The sequence below is a fragment of the Cervus elaphus genome, chromosome X (assembly GCF_910594005.1).
Source record: "Cervus elaphus chromosome X, mCerEla1.1, whole genome shotgun sequence".
NCBI lineage: Eukaryota > Metazoa > Chordata > Mammalia > Artiodactyla > Cervidae > Cervus > Cervus elaphus.
In genome coordinates this window covers 157,422,791-157,443,688 of record NC_057848.1, presented here as the reverse complement: position 1 = coordinate 157,443,688, position 20,898 = coordinate 157,422,791, and the positions used below count along the sequence as shown (strand labels likewise).

General features: G+C 40.1%; 1 protein-coding gene across 3 annotated transcripts in view; it reads left to right on the top strand.

Annotated features, from left to right (window-relative positions):
- Nucleotides 1–12,952: 12,952 nt before the first annotated feature.
- CDKL5 (cyclin dependent kinase like 5) overlaps nucleotides 12,953–20,898 on the top strand; it is a 174,211-nt gene continuing 166,265 nt past the window's right edge. For 2 of the 3 annotated variants that reach the window (XM_043895532.1, XM_043895530.1), the window contains exon 1: nucleotides 12,953–13,079. The gene's annotated coding sequence lies outside the window, so the exon portion shown is untranslated. The remainder of the gene's footprint in view (nucleotides 13,080–20,898) is intronic. The other variant, XM_043895531.1, reaches the window with a different exon arrangement.

The following is a 20,898-nucleotide window of genomic DNA, read 5'->3' as shown; positions in this document are numbered from 1 at the left end:
TTGCAGTGACCCGGGTTCAATCCTTGATCGGGAAGCTAAAGTCCTGCAAGCCAAGCGGTGTGCTCCCCGCTCAAAAGTAACTCTAAGAAGTAGCTGAACATCCATTAAGTTCAGTTCAGTCGTTCAGTCGTGTCTGACTCTTTGTGATCTCATGGACCGCAGCACGCCAGCCCTCCCTGTCCATCACCAACTCCCGGAGTTTACCCAAACTCATGTCCATTGAGCCGGTGATGCCATCCAACCATCTCATCCTCTGTCATCCCCTTCTCCTCCTGCTCTCAATCTTTCCCAGCATCAGAGTCTTTTCAAATGAGTCAGCTCTTCGCATCAGGTGGCCAAAGATAGTTGTAAAAAGAATTTGACTTGAAAAATGGGGCAGCTGGGGAAAAGCTGCAATAGTGAACAGGCATGTAGGTTAATAAACAAAGGATTTAGCACCTGAAAAGTTGTTCTAAGAATTTGATCATTAATTTACCATCTCCACTGAGAAAAGAAGAAGAGGAAATTTCCTCCAAGTCAGGGAATCAGAATCTTTTTTTAGGAAAAGCTTCCTTATCAGAAAGCAGAGGTCAACTTTACGTAACCTTTTGTGTCTGGTTTTTTACATAATGTCTTCAAGTTTCATACGCCACTGTAGTATAAATTAGTATTTCTTCTTCTTCTTTTTTTTTTTTTTTTTTTGCCAAATACTACTCCAGTCTATGGAGGTATCACCTTTTGTTTATCCATTCATCTTTTTTTTTTTAATTTTGGCCACACCCCATGGCATTTGGGATCTTAGTTCCTCAACCAGGGCTCAAACCTGTGCCCCCTGCATTGGGGGTCAGTATCTTAACCACTGGACTGCCAGGGAAGTCTCTATCCATTCATCATTTGATGGACATTTGGGTTGTTCCCACTTTTTGACTATTGTACACAATGCTGGTAGTCTCACTAGATCTTGGAATTTTATAATGAGAGGCTTTTCTTCTATGTTACTGGTTGGTTGATTGATTACTTCAGTGTTAAAATGTAAACTGCCAGGAAAGATTACACAGAACACAGCCATTAACAGCCATTTATAGGCTGGTTTCAATGAATTTATCAGGTGTTTTTTTTCAGAGCTACTTTTGAAAGGGAGAGGGTAGCAGAGCACTGGGTATACTGAATTTGAGATGGTGTGGAGGGTGGGAAAAGGAGCAGAAGGGGAGAGTGGCATCCATAAAATGAACACTAGTCCTTGAACTTGCCTTGTTTAAATGCATTCATTTTAAAGCTTCCCAAGGAGGCAGAGATATTGCAACCATTCAATTGGTATGTTTAGTTAGATACTCTTTTCTTTTAAAAAGAATTTTTTTGGCTGCACTGTTTACAGGATCTTAGTTCTGAAAGGTTGTTGCTGAACGATAAGACGCCGGGATTCTTGGCCTCCGGAGAAGACGAATTCAATCCGGGGCCGGAGACAAGGCTGGATCTCTCAGAACTTTTGTGTAATAAAGTTTTATTGAAGTATAAAGGAGATAGAGAAAGCTTCTGACATAGGCATCAGAAGGGGGCAGAAAGAGTACCCCCCTGCTAGTCTTCAGCTGGATGTTATATAGTCACTGGTAGTCTGTTAATGAAAAGAAAGGAATGTGTTAAAACTCAGAATGGCGCCAGGCCCCTCATCCATAAGTTGCATTTTGTGATAATCTTGGCACCAGATAATTCATCCCGGGTCATAAAACGATTGACTTGAATCTTGTAGAAGGGCAGATTATCACACAAATAGTTTTGTTTACATAGATTAGGGGAACAATACCTGAGTATAACATACTGGTTTGTCAAGTAGTTTTTGAGCCATTTGGCAGAACTTACAGAGTCTGGGGTAAATGCATAGCACACTAACATAGCTTAAGACAAACATTTCCATAAGAAAAATGTATTGGTTAACTCAAGGTTTTGAGAATAGTTAGCTTCAGGTGAAACCAGGTGTCATGGCAACAGAGCATTTTAAGAGAAACCTCCATTTAAATTTGTATAGAGAAGGAAAAAAAAAATCTCTAGTTTGTTTCCTCCTACCACTTAAGAGAGATAAAAATGTCTGGCACTTGCAGCCTATTTCCTCCATTTGGAGACCCCTGGCCTTCCTGCCTGTTACCCTCTCAGTTCCCCGACCAGGGATTGAACTTGAGCCCTCTGCAGTGAAAGCAGACAGAGTCCTAACCGCGGGACCACCAAGGAATTCTCTAGTTAGATGCTCTTTCCTTGGAAGCCAGTGAATAGACAACAAAAAACACATTGAAATTGCCTATCCACAGTCTCGAAGTTGTATCTTTTATAGTAATGAAATTGATTAGTGAGAAAATAAATTTAGGTTTTTATTTGGTTAGTCTATGCAGTGTTTCCAGGAATTGATTGCCTTATTTATGCATGAGTAAAGAAACAAAATTTTTTTCTTTCTTTTCTTATTTTTACTTTTTTATTATGCCCATGTTCATTAGCAGTTTGGAGGAGAATAAGAAGGAAAATATAGCTTATGATGATTGGGTGCTCCATTTGTGTATCCTCACTGTGATATATATATATATATATATATATATATATATATATATATATATATATAGTGTTTTCTATATTATAGGCTATCATTAATCTTTGTTGAATAGATGAACTCAAGTCAACCTGGTCATTTTCTAGCAATGTTGATGCAAAGAAAAGTTTAATATGTGAGAAACCAACAAAATTGGTTTAAGTGGAAGAGTTGGATTATTGGTGGATGTCAACTGGTTGCAAAATCTCTGTCTCTTGCTAGTAAAGTAATACAGTTGTTCCCTTGTTTTTGAAAGCAGTGTGTGTATATGCACATACTGTTTGTCTTGGGCACTGTGTCAGTCATCTATCACTGCATAACAACCTACCCCTAAATTCAGTGAATTCCAATTACTTACTTTGGTCATGAATCTCAAATTGAGCAGGGCTTAGTACAGACTGGTAGTCTCTTCCCTGATGGCTCAGTTGGTAAAGAATCTGCCTGCAACGCTGGAGACCCCGGTTCTATTCCTGGGTCGGGAAGATCTGCTGGAGGAGGGATAGGCTACCCACTCCAGTATTTTTGGGCTTCCCTTGTGGCTCAGCTGGTATAAAGAATCTGCCTGCAATGTGGGAGACCTGGGTTTGATCCCTGGGTTGTAATGTTCCCCTGGAGAAGGGAAATGCTACCCACTCCAGTATTCTGGCCTGGAGAATCCCATGGACTGTATAGTCCGTGGGGTCGCAGAGTCAGACACGACTGAGTGACTTTCACTTCACTTTCACATAAGCTGGGGTGACTCTCCTGGGGCTGGAGCATACAATCCAAAAGTGACTCACTCACATACATGGTTAAGTTGGGACTGGCTATTGGTTCTTCTCCAGAGTGACCTCTCTATAGGGTGATTTGGGTTCCCTCACAGGAGAGTGGCTAGAGAAAAACAATGAGCATCCTGAAGAACCGACCAGAAGCTACACTGCTTTTTTAATATATATTGCCTTTTATAATGTAGCATTGGAAATCACACACTGGCCCTTTCACCTTAGTTACAAGTCAGCCTAAATTCAAGGGGAGGGGACATAGACCCCCACCTCTCAATGGGAAGAGTGTGAAAAACACATTGTAAGGAGGACATATAGGATGGGAGATATTGTTGTGGCCATTTTGGAAAATACAGTTTGCCATAGGGATTACTTATGACCCTTCCCTACACCCCAATTTTGCAGGTGTAAAGATTTTTTACTATTTGTCTTTATGATCATTTCTTCCATCTGTCCCCTTTAAACTTGGTAGCAATGATATCTCAGGAGTTAACATTATTTAAAATAATTTGTGTGTGGAAAATTGTTTTTTCAGTACAGAAGGCACCCACTGAGCATTTTTCTAGGATAGATGTGTGTTCGGCTAGGTTCATTCTTCTATATAATTCTTATCTCTGTCTGGTTTGGAGAAGAGACTTAACACACTGATAAGCATAGCCTTAAATATAAGAAGTAAAATACAGGAGCAAATATATATATATTGCCTGGGGCAGCCTGAGTAAATTTTTGGAAAATTCTATGGCGTAGGTGGTGGGTGGATTCTGTGGAAAATCTTACAGACATGTGAAATAATAAGTGGTCTCTATTTTGGGATTATCATGGCAATGCAAGTTAATGATACATGTTGTGAGTGTGTGTGTGTGTGTGTGTGTGCCCAGTCCTAGTTAAGTTGGAACACTGAGGCCAGTAGTGATTTGGTCATGACTTTGTGTGAAATCCTGAACATAAAATCAAAAAGCAACATATATATTTCCATCAGAGTAGGATTTTCCCTAACATTTTAATCAGTTTTCAAAATATTAAAAGTGTAAAGAATTGCACATTCTTACATACGTGGTGTGTAAATGTCCACATACCACCACCCAGATTCTATAATTAACATTTACCCTATTTGCTTATATCCACATATACTACATATTTACCCATTCATCCATCCCTCTATCTATCCATCAATTCATCTTGTTTTCTTAATGCATTTCAAAGTAACTTACAGTTATCAGTAAACAAAGTAGCATATTTTGAGTTTTGTTTAAAAGTGTGGACAGTTTTCTTATTTCAATCTATCTTATAAAAATTATATTTGATGAAATCAGGTGGACTTGATCTTTTATGATCATATTAAAAATGAAATCTATGAGAATTTAGTGAAGAAATTACTGGAGAAACAAACCGTACAAAGACTGTGCTCTGTGATGCATATTATTTAATGTGATTCAGATCATATCTTAGGCTTCACTTGAGAATCTAATAAAAACTTATACACATGGAATTGAATCGTTGTGTCTCTTGGTAGCAAAAAGGTTGACTAATAAATAAAATAAGCATTGTACCTTTTCATTTCCTTAAATATATTGGAAGCCATATTGAATTTTTATCCATGAAGCTAGTTAAGAATTTCTTTTGGGGAAGTGAAGCCAAGACTCAAGGCAATTGTACAGGTAGATCAGGTTCACTCCATAACTCTTACACCTTTTTATTCCAACCTGCCTCCTCCAAATGGTATAGCCTCAATTTACCTACCTGTTTGTGTTCATCTTTTTCTCTTTCTTCTTCTAAAAAATGGATATTCCTCAGATAATTGTCTGACTCCTTAATTTTCAACTATTGTATATTAACACAGCACAAAATGATGCTGAAACTCATTGATCAGTTTATTCACTGATTGGTTCATTTAGCAAATGCTTAGTGAGCACCAGGTCTTGTGCTAGGCATTGGGAAAACAAAAATGAATAAAACATATTCTTTATTTTCAGTGCAAAGCCATTAATATGTAACATTGATTAGTACAGATGGCAAAAACTGAGGCCTACTAGATTTTTTTCCACTTCTCCGTTGACAGTAACTATATAATGGTACTAATCTTTGCTTCATTTTATGTTGTATAGATACCAAACAGGAGTGTACACACAAGACTAATCTTTGCTTCATTTTATGTTGTATAGATACCAAATAGGAGCGTACACACAAGACCAATGTTATGCTAATCTAATCACTCATTATTATGTCAGAACATTTCTAAAAGAGCAAGAATTGTTTTATGGATTTGAGAAGAAGCAAGATCAATGTGTTTTCCGCTGTGTATGTTTTTATATAACTAGCCCAGAATTCCAAGGCACCTTATAAAAAGGTCTATAAAATTGCATTCAGTGAAGTCTGATATTAAACCTAGAAAGTGAATGGCACAGCCATTTGATTACTTTTTACTACCTAGCCTCTATGAACTTAATTTGTTTCCTTTACAAATTAAAAGAGGTGCGTTTTAAATTTTTCCACTTTTAATTAAAATCTTGAGATAGGATAATATTTAGTATAAGCTAAATCTCAGTCTATCTGCATATATTCAAGGGAAGGCCATCATTTGGGGCCATTTTAAACTTTCAAAACCCTTTGAGAGAAGGATATCAGTAAGGTGCTTATCAAGTCACCTTACACTTGAGCTAAATAAGTAAGCAACAGACAAAAAGGGAATAGATAATAGTGCTGCCTCTCTTATATACCTTTATGTACATCATTATCATTTGATTCCTATAAGAAGGTAGTCACTTTACTTTGAAGTTACTTTACTTTTACTGGAAGGCAGAAAAAAAATCTTCCTTGCAGAGCTGTTGTGGGAGTAAATGAGACAGTGTAAAAGAAGTTCCTGGCACACAGCACTGTTACATAAATGGTTTCTATTGCTGAGAGGGTATAGCTTAGTGGTTAAGGATTAGGCTTTTAGAGTTAATCACCTGGATCTGTATCCTGGTCCCACAGTCAACCACCTGGGTAAACTTGGGCACATTGCTACAACTTTGTCTGTAAAATGGAGACAGGAACCACCAGCATCAATTACGCACCAGTATAACAAATCACTCCAAAACCTGGTGGCTTACAACAAGTAAGCATTTGTTATCACATGGTTTCTGTGAGTCAGGAATTCAGGAATGGCTTAGCTGGATGGTTCTGGCGCAAGACCTCTCATGTGGTAGCCGTCATAGGATGTTAGCCAGGACTGTACTCCCCTGAAGGCTTGACTGGGGCTAGAGATCTGCTTCTTAGATAGCGCGCTCACATGGCTGTTGGCAATTCTTTGCTGGCTTCTGATGGGAGGCTTCAGTTCCTCAGTCCATGATCTCTCCATAAGGAAGTCTTGAGACTGTCCTCACAGCATGTAGCTGACCTCTCCCATAGTGGGTGATCTTAGAGGGAGAGAGAGGAAGGAGGAAGCTGCAACACCTTTTGGGACCTGGTCTCAGGTCATGACCATCTATGGCCACCATTTCTGCCATATTTTATTTGCTAGAAGCGACTCACTAAATGTAGCCCACACTACAGGAGAGGGGAGTTTATTAATAGTTCTACATTTTGACTGGCAGGCTACAGTCCATGGGGTTGCAAAGAGTCGGACACGACTGAGACACTAACACACACTATCTTTTGAAGGGAGAAGTAAGGGTAAATTTTTGTAGAGATATCTTAAAACCACTGCATGACTTCAGAGGGATATTGGAAGGATTAAATGAGATAATCCATGCAAAATGTTGAGCACAACGCCTGGCACACACCAAGCACTCAAACAACATTGATTAATATTATCTCTAAAGAAAGGTCAGTAGACTCCTATTTAGCTAGGGTATAAATATGATGGCATCTGGATAAAGACATTAACACATGAGAAAGTAATCTATTGATATTTTAAAATTCTATAGAATTGCGAATGTTCAGTAGAAACAGGTATCTGAGACAACAGGTATTTCTAACATACTCCTCTGGCTTTACGTCTCTTTCATAATTTATTGAGCACTATGTTGGGGGGAAAGGGAACTGGATGTGGAGGACTGCCCTAAAATCACCAGATCAGGGGTTTCAGGACTATGAAATTATTTAGGCCAGATGAAGGATGCTAGGATTACTCTCCATTTTGTGCCCCAATTCTCAGTGTTATTTTTCTGCTGCTAGCTATAAAATTAGCTGTCTCGCTTCTTTCAAAGCCAAAGACAGCACATCTCCATTATCTTATTAGATATTCCTCTTGAAATAAAAAGCTCTTCTATACCAGTAACAGCATCTATTAGCACAGCCACACTCCAGCTCCCTAGATACCACTGATCTCAGATGATCTGAGCATTCTAGACTAAGGTAGACCAGGGAATCCACAGCCTTTCTAGTGGATTGAAAATGGGGCAGGGAAAGGGGGTGGGTTGGAGGAGGCTTCTAGATGTAACTGTTATCTGAGAGGATTTTAAAAATAGCCAAGTTTCAGGCTTCTTCCTAGAAGGTTTATATTTCTCCAAGAAAACACCCCATCAATTGTGGAGTCCATAATATTCACTGCTATTTATGCTGCCAGCCTGTGGTTGAAGAACATTTTCTGAAATGACTGCCATTCTGTAAGATACAGTTCTGTAAAATGGGTATAATAATAAAAAAAAATAAAATGGGTATAATGATATTCTTAGCTGAGGGACATACTCTGGTCACCCCAGCAAGGTCTTCCTAGCACTCACCTCCACCTGCCTGAGGCCACTTATTGTGATTGCTTGGGACTCTTTGCCTGAGGTTCTTTCCCAGGCTGTGGGAGCATACTTGGCCGACATCTTGGGAGAACTGAAAATTCTGGAGAGTTATTGCCTGGAAGAACTTCCAGAATGGTGGCTAAACACTCCAGCATCTCATCTTCTGGGAGAGGAGAAGCTTCTCCATCATCTCCTGGAACTCCCTGGCCAATCCTGAGCTCCAGTCGCCTACAGAAGTCACTGGCTTGATAACCCACCTATTATTGGCTTCCTTCTCTTCCCTGTCTCACTTGCCCATGCTCTTGGGATCAACTCTCAAAACCATGAACACTTAAATCCTTGTGTCAGGGTCTGCTTTGGGGGAAAACCAAACTAAGATATCACTCATAGGGTTGATGTGAGAGTAGAAAGAAATGGCCTATGTACAATGCCTGTCATAATATAATAACAGTGGCTAGCATTTCTTGATCAGTTTCTTAGAGTCAATACTGCTTTAAACACTTTACTTGTATTAATTCATCTAACCCTGTGTTAATCTTCATAAAAACCCGTTAGTATTACTCTACTACAGATGAGATTGAGACACAGAGAAGGTAACTTGGCCAAGATCACACACTATTCAAACCATTGAAACCATTATTCAAGCGGTAAACATGGCAATATTCTTTCAGGATGCTCAAATGGTTCTTTGAGTTATTGGAGCTCTAACTTACTGAGTTGACTTTTGGAAATTTTGGCTTGTTTTCTGTGCATTATTGACAAATGAATAACAATATTTTGAGAGATTTTTTTTTCCTGTTGCCTCTGCTTAGGAGGGCTTCTGTAGGGAAAGTGACAGATAGATCCGTGAGGGGGAATCTATACATGTCATTCAGATGCCCTCTACACAGAGGTCAACTAGAGCCAAGAGTGGGGGTAAATGAGGAGAGCAGGGGACAATGTTCATGGGTTGTTAAGAGAAGAACTGATGGCTCCTTCTCCCCTCTACTTCTTACAAACCCCAGTTTTGGGTGTGGGGAGTAAGGGCTGGTATGGGAACTGATCAGGCCCTCAAAGGAACTGGAGTAGACATGAACAAGGGTGAACCACACCCCCTGGTCACTTCAGGTCCCTCGAGTCACAATCCTAGCAGGTGACAATGGTGGTGGCAAAAGGGGGAGAGGGATGGGATTTAATTCAAACACAACATTCAAGTAGACTAAATTGATTTTTGATAGCTACAAAAACACAGGAGTCAGAAAAACTGTCCAAATTGTGAAGGGACAGAAAGGCCAAATTTGCTGTAAAATCATGGCTCAAAGTAGTCACTTGAAGAAAAAGAAATTGTTTCCAGTTTATACCCCACAGAATTGAGCCTGCTCAACAATATAAAGTCTTTGCTATGGGCCAGGTATTCTGTGGAGCATTTCACAAATAGTCATTCAAATAGACCTGTGAGGTGAGCACTATTATCACTTGTCATCATCCCTATTTTACAGGGGAGGAAACTGAGGCACACAGAAGTTGAGCAATTTGCCCAAGGATATAACTAGAACTGGCATTTAATCACAGGCAATCTGGCTCCCAAGTCTATGGTTTTAGCCATTAAAGCTACACTGCCTTGCCAACCATCCACTTTCATATGGCATTCTATTCTGGTGTGGTTTTTCCCTCTTGGGTCTTTTGAGGCTGACATTTCTCTTCTGTCTACCCTGTTTGTGGCTAAACTTAGTGCCTGGAAGATAGGAATAGAGGTTTTAATAGTTTAAACTGAGGTACTGGACTTGCATTTCTAAAATGACATTTTCCCAAATGGTATGAACTTTAAACAAAAACATGTAAGATCTGACAGTCTAATTTAAGCTCTGAACAGGGCCAGTGAATAACTAATGCTGACCTCTTCTGATAAACAAATTTATACATTGATTTGATTCTTAACTTTTTCTCCTAGATCTTAATTGTTTTATGAGGTCTAGGCCCAGATAGCCATTTCATAAATGCTTTTTGACAATGATTAGAAAGCTTATTTAGTCTTCAAGACTTGTTCCACATATATCCAGGGTAGAAATGTCTTACATCTCTATGACTACTTGTTCATTTATTATTGAGAGCCATAATAAGTAGCACACATGGATGCTTCTGAGGCATCTAATAGAAACTCAAATCCAAACTGCAAGAAAAGGCAGAATTTGTTTCATCAGACAAGTTAGTGGCATCATCAAGAAGCCAAGTTTTTTTTTTTCCTTTCTTTTTTTCCAACTCTGCCTTATTTATATAGGCTTTGATCTAAGTCTGATTTTCCTCCTAGTAACAAAATGGCTGCCAGTAGCACCTGGGATATATGCTTCCTTATTCATCCAGCAGGATAGACAGGGAAAACCTCTGTCTCAAACCATAGGCTAAGTCCTTTCCTTTAGTCTAGTTGGGCCACATGCTGATTGGCTAAGAGATATAAGCCCCCACTGCCCTGGAAACATGGATAGCTGAACACAGTTGTAGTTCTATTAGTAGAAAGAAGGAGCAAATAAATGCTGAGGAGGTTCTGAAGCTGTTTCTTCATCTGGAAAAAAGTGACCTATCAGAGAATCTTACAGAGAATCATAAGGCTCAGAGATTATGTAGGGTTGCCAGATTTAACAAAGAAAAATAGAGAATGCCCAGTTAAGTTTGAATTTCAGATCAACAACAAATAATTTTTAGGATGAGTATGCACACCTTTTTCTACAAACACTACAAATTTACACATTGATTTGGTTTTTAAGCTTTTCTCCCGGATACTGATTGTGTTATGAGGTCTGGCACCAGAGGGGCTTTACAAAAAATGTTTTTTTCTTTTGATAGTGATTAGAAAGCTTATTTAGCCCTCTACCCTTGTACCACATGTATCTAGGATAAAAATACACACTTCTACTAAAAAATTATTCATTGTTTATCTGAAATTCAAATTTAACAAGCCTCCTGTATTTTATCTGGCAACTCTAAATGTATGCAAAGTTCTTGGCACATAGCAGGCATTCATTCAGTGTTAAGTATTAGTGTTCTTTCTAAATAAGAAAAGAGCTCAGTTAAATGGCAGCATGGTGCTTTTTAACTCTTATGAACATAGAAAATATATGCTGTTTATCAAAATTGCAATTCCCTGAACTGGATGTGACCTGAAGAACCCCTTTACCACCACTCAAAATAAGATCAAAGCAAAGGTCCCTAAGTGGAAGGTCATATTTGCATACATGGGATGGCACATTATAAAGCATCTAATATTACCACTTAAAACTAAATTGAACCTGTAGCACCAGATACTTAGTTATTGGCTTTTCCTTATTTTATTCTGAATCTATACAAATAAACCAGTCTTCACTTGATTCAAAGGTAATGCTGCTACAATTCCTGGGACAAAGGCACTAATGTACAAGGTTGACAATGGACTGATTGCCATAGGAATTCTAGCTCCACATGGGTGAAGCTTGAGGTCACAGCAACTGTTACTTTGCATCTGGAGGTGGCATTAAACTCTGTAAAGCTCTCTGCTGTTGCCTCTGACTCCATTTTCCCTCACTGCTCATTCACTGTTCCTACCTATAAAATTTTCTAATATGCTTCCTGAGAAGCTGAAGGTAAAGCAGGCACCTTCATTTCCTCATCAAATATTCACCATATTATGAAAAAGAAAACCCTACTGACAGGGCACTGAATGGTCAAATCCAGCATATTGTTACATATTGTTACCAGATTCACAACAGGAATAGATCAAGTGGATTTTATCCAAGATATCTAACTCCCATTACAGTACAGTACTATTTCTAATTTGGTGGCTGCTATGATCTCATACACTGCTTATTTTCTGCGCTTCTCCTATAAACCAGAAAAAAAAATCTCTTTTTCCCGTTTGTTTTTTAAGTGGGAATTATGCAGCTTTACATAGATTAATCTGCAATGTCTTTAAAAGTATTATTTGTCTTAGATTTCAAGAAGTGGCATTGGAAATGTATCTCCTTCCATGTCATCACCTCTTCATTCTTGTTGGAAGCCTGATCCATAGTAGGTATTAAGATCTTTACATTTCTACTGGTTGGGCGATGACTTCATTGCTTTCACGCCGGCTGGGGAATCTTGTGTGGCTGAGCACTGGACCGAAGCGGAACTGTGGGTTAGCTGCTGCTGCCGCAACAGCCGTTAGCATGTATCCAGCTGCTGTGGAAGGAATCCTCAGGCTACTAGTTCTTTGCACCTAAATCACCTAAGGGATCGCAGGCTGATGGACGAACGTATGTGTGAATGTGTGTGTGTGAGCACGGGCAGCTGCAACAGTTGGGCACCAGCAGCAATGGATTTCGATATGATTTTTACCAACAACGGAGATAAGCCATCCTCCATCCTTTATTTCCAAGCAGTGCCTCGGTTTCCGCCCCAAATGTGCTCTACCCTCTCTTCTCCGATCCCTCCCTCCCCCCGCACGTGTCCCTACGGAGGGAGGCCAGGATAGCTGCGCTGCAGGCAGGATTCCCCTTGTTTTTCCGCAGTGACAGGCGGATTCCCGGGCCTCCTCGGCCCCCCACCCCCGCAGCCGCCCCTTTCTCAGTCACGATCTTCCCCCCCAACCCCCCCTCCCGTCGTCAGCTTGCGGCTCGGCCCCGCCCCTCCCAGCCACTCAGCCCAGGTTGCTAGGGCCTGGCGGGGCAACCAAACGTGGCGCGCGAGGAGGCGCGGCGCGCGCGTACGCGCGCAGACGAGCTTATACAGGGAACCAGCAGTCTATTGCTTTGGGGACCAGAGCACGAGCCGCGCAGGCGGGGCGCACGAGCCCGAGCCCGAGGACGAGCGCTCTCTCCTTATTGGTTCCAATCAGAAGTGGGCGGGACGGAGGAGGGACCTGTCAGAATCTGAGGCGCTTCTCCATTGGTCCGAATTGGACGGTTGGGGCGGGGCAGTTAGCAAATTAGGCTGCGCGTCGCCTGAGCGAGAGGGCGGGGTCGAGGGTTTCGATTAGTTGTCGCTGCCGCTGGGGAAGGTAAAGCGGTGACGGCGGCCTCAGGAGCTGTGGGGTCCCCGACTGGAGGTGGGGAACTCGGCGGGGTGAGTAGTCTCGTTGCCACCCGCTCGCCAAGCCTCCTTGTCCTCACATCGGCCTCGTGCTCACCCAGCTTCTTCTGAGAGAGGAGACCCACCCGGTCCCCCCGGGCAGACGTGAGAAGGGGCGGTGGCGCGGGTCCCCTCCGAACCGGGCGACGCGGCGAGGGCACCCCAGTCTAGAGTGGTTCCTCCTCAGCGCCCCATTGCGCCGCTGGAAGGGCTTCCCCGGCGAGGGACTAGGGCTGTATTTTGGGGTGTAGGGAGACGGGAGGGTATGAGGAGGGGCGGCGGGTCGAGGCCGCCCCGCGGGGCTCCTCTCAGCGGCCGGTCTGCGGCATCCCCGCCCCGTTGCCCCCGCGGCACGCGCTCCCCCGGGCTTGCGGCGAGGGAAGCCCCTTCCCGCCGGCGCTGAGGAGGAGCCTGAATGCCGGAGCCCCCCTCTCGAGTTCCGTGTGAGTTCGGGACCCGCCGGGGACTGCGAGCTTGGCCCCGGCCCTGCTGACCTTGGCTGCCTGCGAGGGTGGGCGAGCGACCCTCCGCCTGCCCCGCGGCTCCTCTACCTTCCCCCGAACAAGTTTCAGGCGTCATTACGAAGTTCAAGACTAGCATAGTGGGGAGAAGCAGAAACTGGCCCTTTCCCAGACCTTCGTACCCTTTGGACCCTCATAGAAATTTAAATCCTGGGGTTTGGAACCATTTCCGAGCACGAACAGGTTCTGCTCGCATTGACACGTTCTGTGCCCACGTTGGGGGAAAAAATAACCTGAACGTTTTCATCGTAAAGGCAGATCTTCCTTGAGGGTTTTGTTTTTCGCTTCACTTGAGTATTAAAGCACAGATGCCTGAAAAAGAAAAACCTGACCTTAGTATCTCCACAGTGAGATTAGACGGATGCTGTGATATTTAAATAGTTGCAGATCAGTGTTCTGTTGATTGAAATTTAAGCTGATTTTAGAAAGTATCGCAGACACGGAATAATTTCTTTCCATGCATCTGAATTAGGTTTGTTTGGATGTAATGGTTTATGTAGCTAATGTAAAGGATTACACAGATTAATTTGTCCAGGGGCATTTGACCGAAACAGCAGACATAAATATCAATATGTATAGAATAGAATTGTCCTTTTAGGTAACATCTGCTGGAATATTTACAGGTTGTTCCTCTTGCTGTAGGGTTACCAAAAAAAAAAAAAAAAAAGCCTCTTTATCGAGGCTATTCGAAATTACAGGTGAATGACATTTAGATGTAAATTTGTTTTTAATTTCTTTAAGTGTCATAAAATGTGAAGAACCTATGTTTACTTGTCCCTGTATATTTAGTGTTGAAGGAGGGGTAGTATAATCATGTATTTAACAATACAGTTAGGGTCCATTAAGAATAATTTTTTTAAAAAAGATGTGCCTCTTTTTGAGAACATGATAGTTGAGTACCTTAGCAATCTTTTACATTTCTGTAATAAAAGTACTATTTTAGGTTTGAGCATTTTTGGCCGTTGACTCTGGATCGGGAGTAAGGAAGCCTGCAGCAGTATTACCAGTTTGACACCGCCAGTGGGTGTTTCTGTTGACAAATGCAGAGAAGAGAACATTTGGGAAGGAAATCTTTTTTTTCCAGGAGGGTGAGGGGTGGGTGAGGGGGGGAAGGAGCCAGAAGAGAGAAGCTGTAGAACTAAAGCTTCCAGCACAGTGTATGCTGAGCATTTCACAAGTACAAGGAAACCTAATTAGGAGAAAAAAATTCGGTTTGGAAATAATAGAGCTCCAAAAGAGGAATGCTGAATAAAGTTAATAATCACGAGTGTTAAATAATCTACCATTTCAGAGGGGTTGGAGAGTCTTCCCTTTGAGTTGTCTGGCCTTCTAACCTAATCAATGCAAGGATTTATTTGATGTATATGTATATATATATAGAAAGCACTTCAGTATTCTGATTTTGCTTATTTGGGAAGTTTTCTGAGCCTAGTTTTTTAAAAAAAAAATTGGTATATTAAAAAAATAATTAGACATAAGCCTTCTTTCTCCAAAGAGAATTCGTTTTTTCTCCTGCTCAGACTTATAGTTTATTCCTGATTGAGGGGCTTCTGGTAGGGGTTTTTTACCCCTTTATCTCAGGTTTTTTGATTTTTTTACTTATGCAAGTTCCCTGGGCTAAAGGTGCCATTATTTTCATTGTAATTTTCTAGGAGTCATTTAAATCAGAGTGTGGCATCCACAGTATTCCCTGGGGTTTTAAAAGAAAAGGCTCCCATTGAGGGAAATTGCAGGGCCATCTCGCATAGATGAGTAATAGAAGGTTGACTGATTGCGAATCAGATATATTCTGTTCCAGATAGGCTGCATTTAATGAGAACCAGATTTTACTTGGTATTTCTACTTTGAAGGTGCGGTATTGTTACATTGTAAACCGAAATACAGAGGTGGAGAAATCCCTTCAAGTATGCCTCCCCCTGCCCCAACCCAGCCTTGCTTCATCACTGTGTGTGTCTAAGAATCTGCGACAGACTCTTTCAACAATAGTTGCATTGTTGGAAATGACAGTGGCTTCTGTTGCAGAAATTTAACCTTTCATTATGATTTATGTTTCAATTTACTTTGTGATAGAAAATTCCAGTATATCTGAGAATATGGCTATAAGAATTTGTAAGGAGGTGAGCAGAGAAAAGAAGCCTTCTTCAGTGTGTCTGTTAAAATTCACCTTTTTTCCCCCTTTTTAGTTCGATAACTTTGGTGGTTATCTCCTTTATTTCTAATGGATATTAGCAAGTATGTTAACAAAGTATCAGTACTTCATTTTTGGCTGTTAGTGTGGCAGTATGACTTTATCATGTAATAGATGGATGTCAAATAATAGCAGAAGGCATCTAAGAACAAACGAATCCACATACTTAGATTCCAAATGTGAGGGGAATCCTTTAGGTAACCGTTAATTTTAGTAGAAGAATAGCAGAATTTGAAGTATTAAGTCACTTTTAAATAGAAAAGACTGTTTACGCAGAACTTGAAAATTAGAATTTTAGATTCTAAAGTTTTAATTTTTGGCAACATCGAATTTCTTGATGGAGACAGAACCTCAAATTCTTTAACATCTGATGATGGAAGCAGTTGGGTCACATGTTTCAACTTGAGAAAATAATGTAATTAAAAGATTATATTTTTTTGTTTGGGAGGGTTTTCCAATTTACTTTCAGTCTTAAACTCAACATTAGAACTATTTTTTTTGGTGATGCATCACTTTACTGTTTGGATTTAAATTCTTGATCGTTTATAGAATGTTTCCTTTCTATAGAGCAGTGCTTGGAAGTGTGGATTAGTCAAAGATGTGGCCTCATTTCTCATTCACCTTTGTACAATTACTTCTTAATACTGCCGGGTGAATTTGGGTACAATTCTATCAGTGGGAAATGAAAGCTGTGAGTGAGGACCTTCCACCTGAAGAGTCTGATAACATTTAGAGAATTCCAATTTGGGAATTAACAGAAAATTATTTTTATGCATTAGGTTAAAGGACTTAGCCCATTTCAGGTCTTTGGAATTGATTGTCAGCATTTTGAATTAAACTCTTAGAAACATTTGTGTTTGAGATAGTTCTAATTAGGATCAAATTTGGGGTGTGGTTTCTCTGTTGGGCAGTCTTCTTTATAATAATTAAATTCTCATATTCTGTTTATTGAGCCTTACTGAATACTAGGTACTATGGCAAATAATTTTTTTCATGGATATATTAATATGTGTGTATGTGTGTTCTCATAACATTCCTATGAAGTAGATGTTTTTCTTATATCCTGTGGTACACTTGACCAAATGGGTGAGGGAGAGAAAATATTTTACCCAGATTACCCAGCTAGTCAGCAGCTGAGGCAAAACTTCCATTGAAACCGGTCTGACTTGAAGGTGCGCTCTTCAAACCTATGCTTTCTTCTTCTCTTTAGGAATCCGATTTCCCAAACATGTTTTGAGCTCCTACTGCTCCTGGGGTGGTTACTCAAGGTATAAATATGCTTCCTGGAGTTCATAGGTTACATTGGCAAGGCTTTCTGACCTTTAGTCACATGGGAGGCTGGACTCAGCTCCATCGGCACTGATGGATTAGGACAACTGCAAGTTCAGACTTTTCTCAGAGGGTCGTTAATTCTGTTTCTCATAAATGAAGGTTGTACATAAGTCATGTTCCGTTTTAACTTTTGACTGACTTTGATTAAATTTGCTACCGTAATAAAGGCTATGAAGTTATTCTGTGAATTCAGTTTTGTGGTTTAGATACACTTTTTTTTCCACTTTATTTTTTAATTGAATAATTGCTTAACAGAATTATGTTGTCTCCTGTCAGACATCAACAAGAATCAGCCATAGATACACTTTTGAAGTAAAATGGCAGCCATTCCAATCTGCAGATAGGTGTCTCTTCTGTAATTGTAATGATTTCAGTGAAATAAAATTTGGAGGTGAAGTCTACAGAGATATGTTATTGATGTTGCTTAACAATATGTAGGAGTTGGAGTCTAAAAAAAATTTTTCTACCTGAAAGTAGAATTTTCTGTTAGTTAAAGCCTCATGATTATGTGTGTGTGTGTAAGCAAGACCCATCCTTAAGAGAGCTACAGTTGCTTAGCTCAAAGGAACCCTCACAGGTCCATGTTAAGGAGGAAAGGGACTTACTTAACATCTTATTCTGTAATTGATGAGAATCACTTTTGCTGGTTATTAAAGTTAGAAAGGAACTATGAATATTGTAGAACCTCAGGGCTGGAAATCACCTCAGCCAAAGCAGGAAGGACAGTTGTTCTACCAAGATGGAACCTACACAGAAATGTTGTGAATTTCTTTAGCAAGTATGGGTTTTGAATATGCATTTTTAATAGTTTTAGCGATGTATACTTTACATACCATAAAATTCATGTTTTAAGAGTTTAAGAGTATTGTTCAATGATTTTTTTTTTTTAGATTTATGGAGTTGTGTAACCATCACTGCAATCCAATTTTGGAACATTTCCATTACCCCAGAAAGATCTCGCCCACCAACGTGCATTTTTTTTAACTTTATTTACTTGCTTCCACCTAGATCGTTTTATCATCAGGCACTGATAAACTAAATCATGTAGATTTTAAAAGATATGTCTTTAAAATATATCTTCTTACATGTATTACAATTTCTTAGTATTTTTTGTATATTCAAAAGTTTTGCCTAAACATAATACATAGAAGAATGTAAAAGGTAGTACTGCAAGTACCATCCATTATCTTGTCTTTGTGGTTTTGATTTGATTCTGTTTTGATCTTTTTTAAACCAGTAAATAAAATATAGTGCTCTTAGTGATATGTTGGAAATCAGGAATAAGAAATCAAGGTAAAAATAATATAATTTTCGTTGGGCAAGAAAAAATTCCTTTAGGATTTAAGACCAAGGACAAAATAATTGTTTTTCTTGATTTTAAGCCAATAACCTTGTGCATTTTATTGTTTGAGCTCTAATCCCCCTTGAGAGATCCATGCCTACAGTGCATGCTGGAGAGCAGGCTTCATTAAATTCAGGTATGCAAACGCATTGTCTACTTTTTGCATTACTTTAGACTGGATTGTTGAGGGATTTAGAAATAGCTTAACCTGCAAGGTACAGTAGCTGCTTTTTCCTGCCTGCATCATTTTTTGTTGTTGTTTTTTAAAGTTACCCTCAAGGGTAGCCAGAAGAATTAAAGCTCCCTTGGGAACGAGTTGTACTGGATGGATGGAATTCTACCCCTTTGGTTCCCCGGTGCTCTCTTTGCTCCCTGTTTTGCCGTGTAGATGAACACTGCTGATAGGATAGCTTGGGGATGTTATTTTTTAGGTACACATGATAGGGGAATGCAGTGGTTTGGTTGTTAGATAAAGTGTTTTGGAAACAAACTTTCATTGCTTTTAGATGAACATTTCTGTATGGAAAGTGACCCTTACAAGTGCCAGGCAGGTAAATCAGTACCCCTTTGTGTGGTGGGTTGTGTCTGGATTTTTAATAACAAACAGAAAGGACATAGCACTGCTCTGATGATAATAGTTTACTGTAAATTCAGTCATAATTGGCTTGAAATAACTTTACTTAAAAAAAACACCTGTTTAATTGCTATGATTGTGGGATTCTGTTGTTACTTTGCATTCTTTCCTAAGAGAAAGGCCTAATATCAAATATTAACAAATGAAGAGCTTTCTGACCTATTTGATTTAGAGGAGAGTAGTGATTTTGAAAGTAACAACTTTGGTTTCTGGAAGTTAGTTAACACAACATGGATGAATGCATTATTGTTTTCTTGTTTAAGACTGCTTTAAATTATTTTAGATAAGTTGCAGTTTTAGATCTCAGTTTTAGATTTTGTACTATGCCTAAAGATTAGGTTCTTGGCAGCTTGTAAAATCGTATTATAATAATCAGATTAAGTACACACAAACACACACTCATGGGAGGAAGATAAAGCAAGTTAAAAAAGGTGATAAGTACCAGTTGAAGAAAACTTACTGACTTGGATTTGCCCCATTATGCTGATGTTGGCCAAGAGTAGTAGAAACGATAGTTTTCTGATGAATAGAATCTCTGGGAAATTATGAAAGCTGGTTCAGGTATGACGTATCCTCGAATTTATCCACATATCCTACCCTGGTTTTGTCAGGCACTAGTGGAATGTTTTAGGGCTTGTTTGGGTGGCTCGGTGGTAAAGGATCTACCTGTAGTGCAAGAGATGCGGGTTTGATCCCTGGGTTGGGAAGATTCCCTGGAGAAGGAAATGGCAACCCACTCTAGTATTCTTACCTGGGAAATCCCATGGACAGAGGTGCCTGCAGGGCTACAGTCTATGGGGTTGCAAAAGAATTGGACATAACTGAGCATGCACACATAGTGGGATGTTTGGAAAAGATTGAAGGCAGGAAGAGAAGGGGGACACAGAGGATGAGATGGTTGGATGGTATCACCGACTCAATGGACATGAGTTTGAGCAAACTCCAGAAGACAGTGAGAGACAGGGAAGCCTGGCGTGCTGCAGTTCATGACTTAGCAACTGAACAACAACAGCAATTTTTACTGGTAATATTACCATTAAAATTTGAGATTAGCATTGCAAAGAAAAAGAAAAAATTTTATTTTAATTGTTAATAATTTCAAATAGTTGAGGTAGAACAAAAGCTAATTTTGTGCAAATTGGTGTTTTGTAATTTATTATTTCTTTCTAAGGTGACCTGTCCTATATCCTGAGAATCTGCCCTTCATTTAGATACTTCATTTAATGAGTATCTACTGTATACCAAACTGTGATAGAGTGATGCATCAAAGAGAAGTAGGTCCTCAAAGACTCTATGAACTTGAAATGGAGGCAGAGGAGAAGTACCAGGCACTTGCAGGGTAGGGGGATCTGCCTTGTGGGGAGCAGGTAGGAAGGCCATGGTGAAGAGGTAACATTAAGTGGGACCTGAAGGATGAGAAGGGCATGGTTTAGTTGGGGAACTAAGTTTTCCTGGCAGAAAGTGCAAATGCCCTCAGGCAAGGTGAGAGCTAGAGGCTTTTGAAAAACTGAACCTTTTAAAGAACTGAAAGAAATCCAGAATGGCTGGAAAGTAGAGAAGCAGGTGATGACGCAGAAGTAGACAGGGGCCCGGTTTTGAAAAGGCTTAGTAGGCCATCTGCTGGGTTTTTGAACTTGTCCTAAGCCTCCTGGGAAGCTATTGAAGGTTTTAAGTAGGGATGTGACACGAAATGAAATGCCACAAAAAACAAGAGTTTTAGCTCAATGGAACCTTGATGATTTACCAAAAAGGTCATAATTGCTACAAGGTAAAATATTCTTTCCTCATCTCTTTAA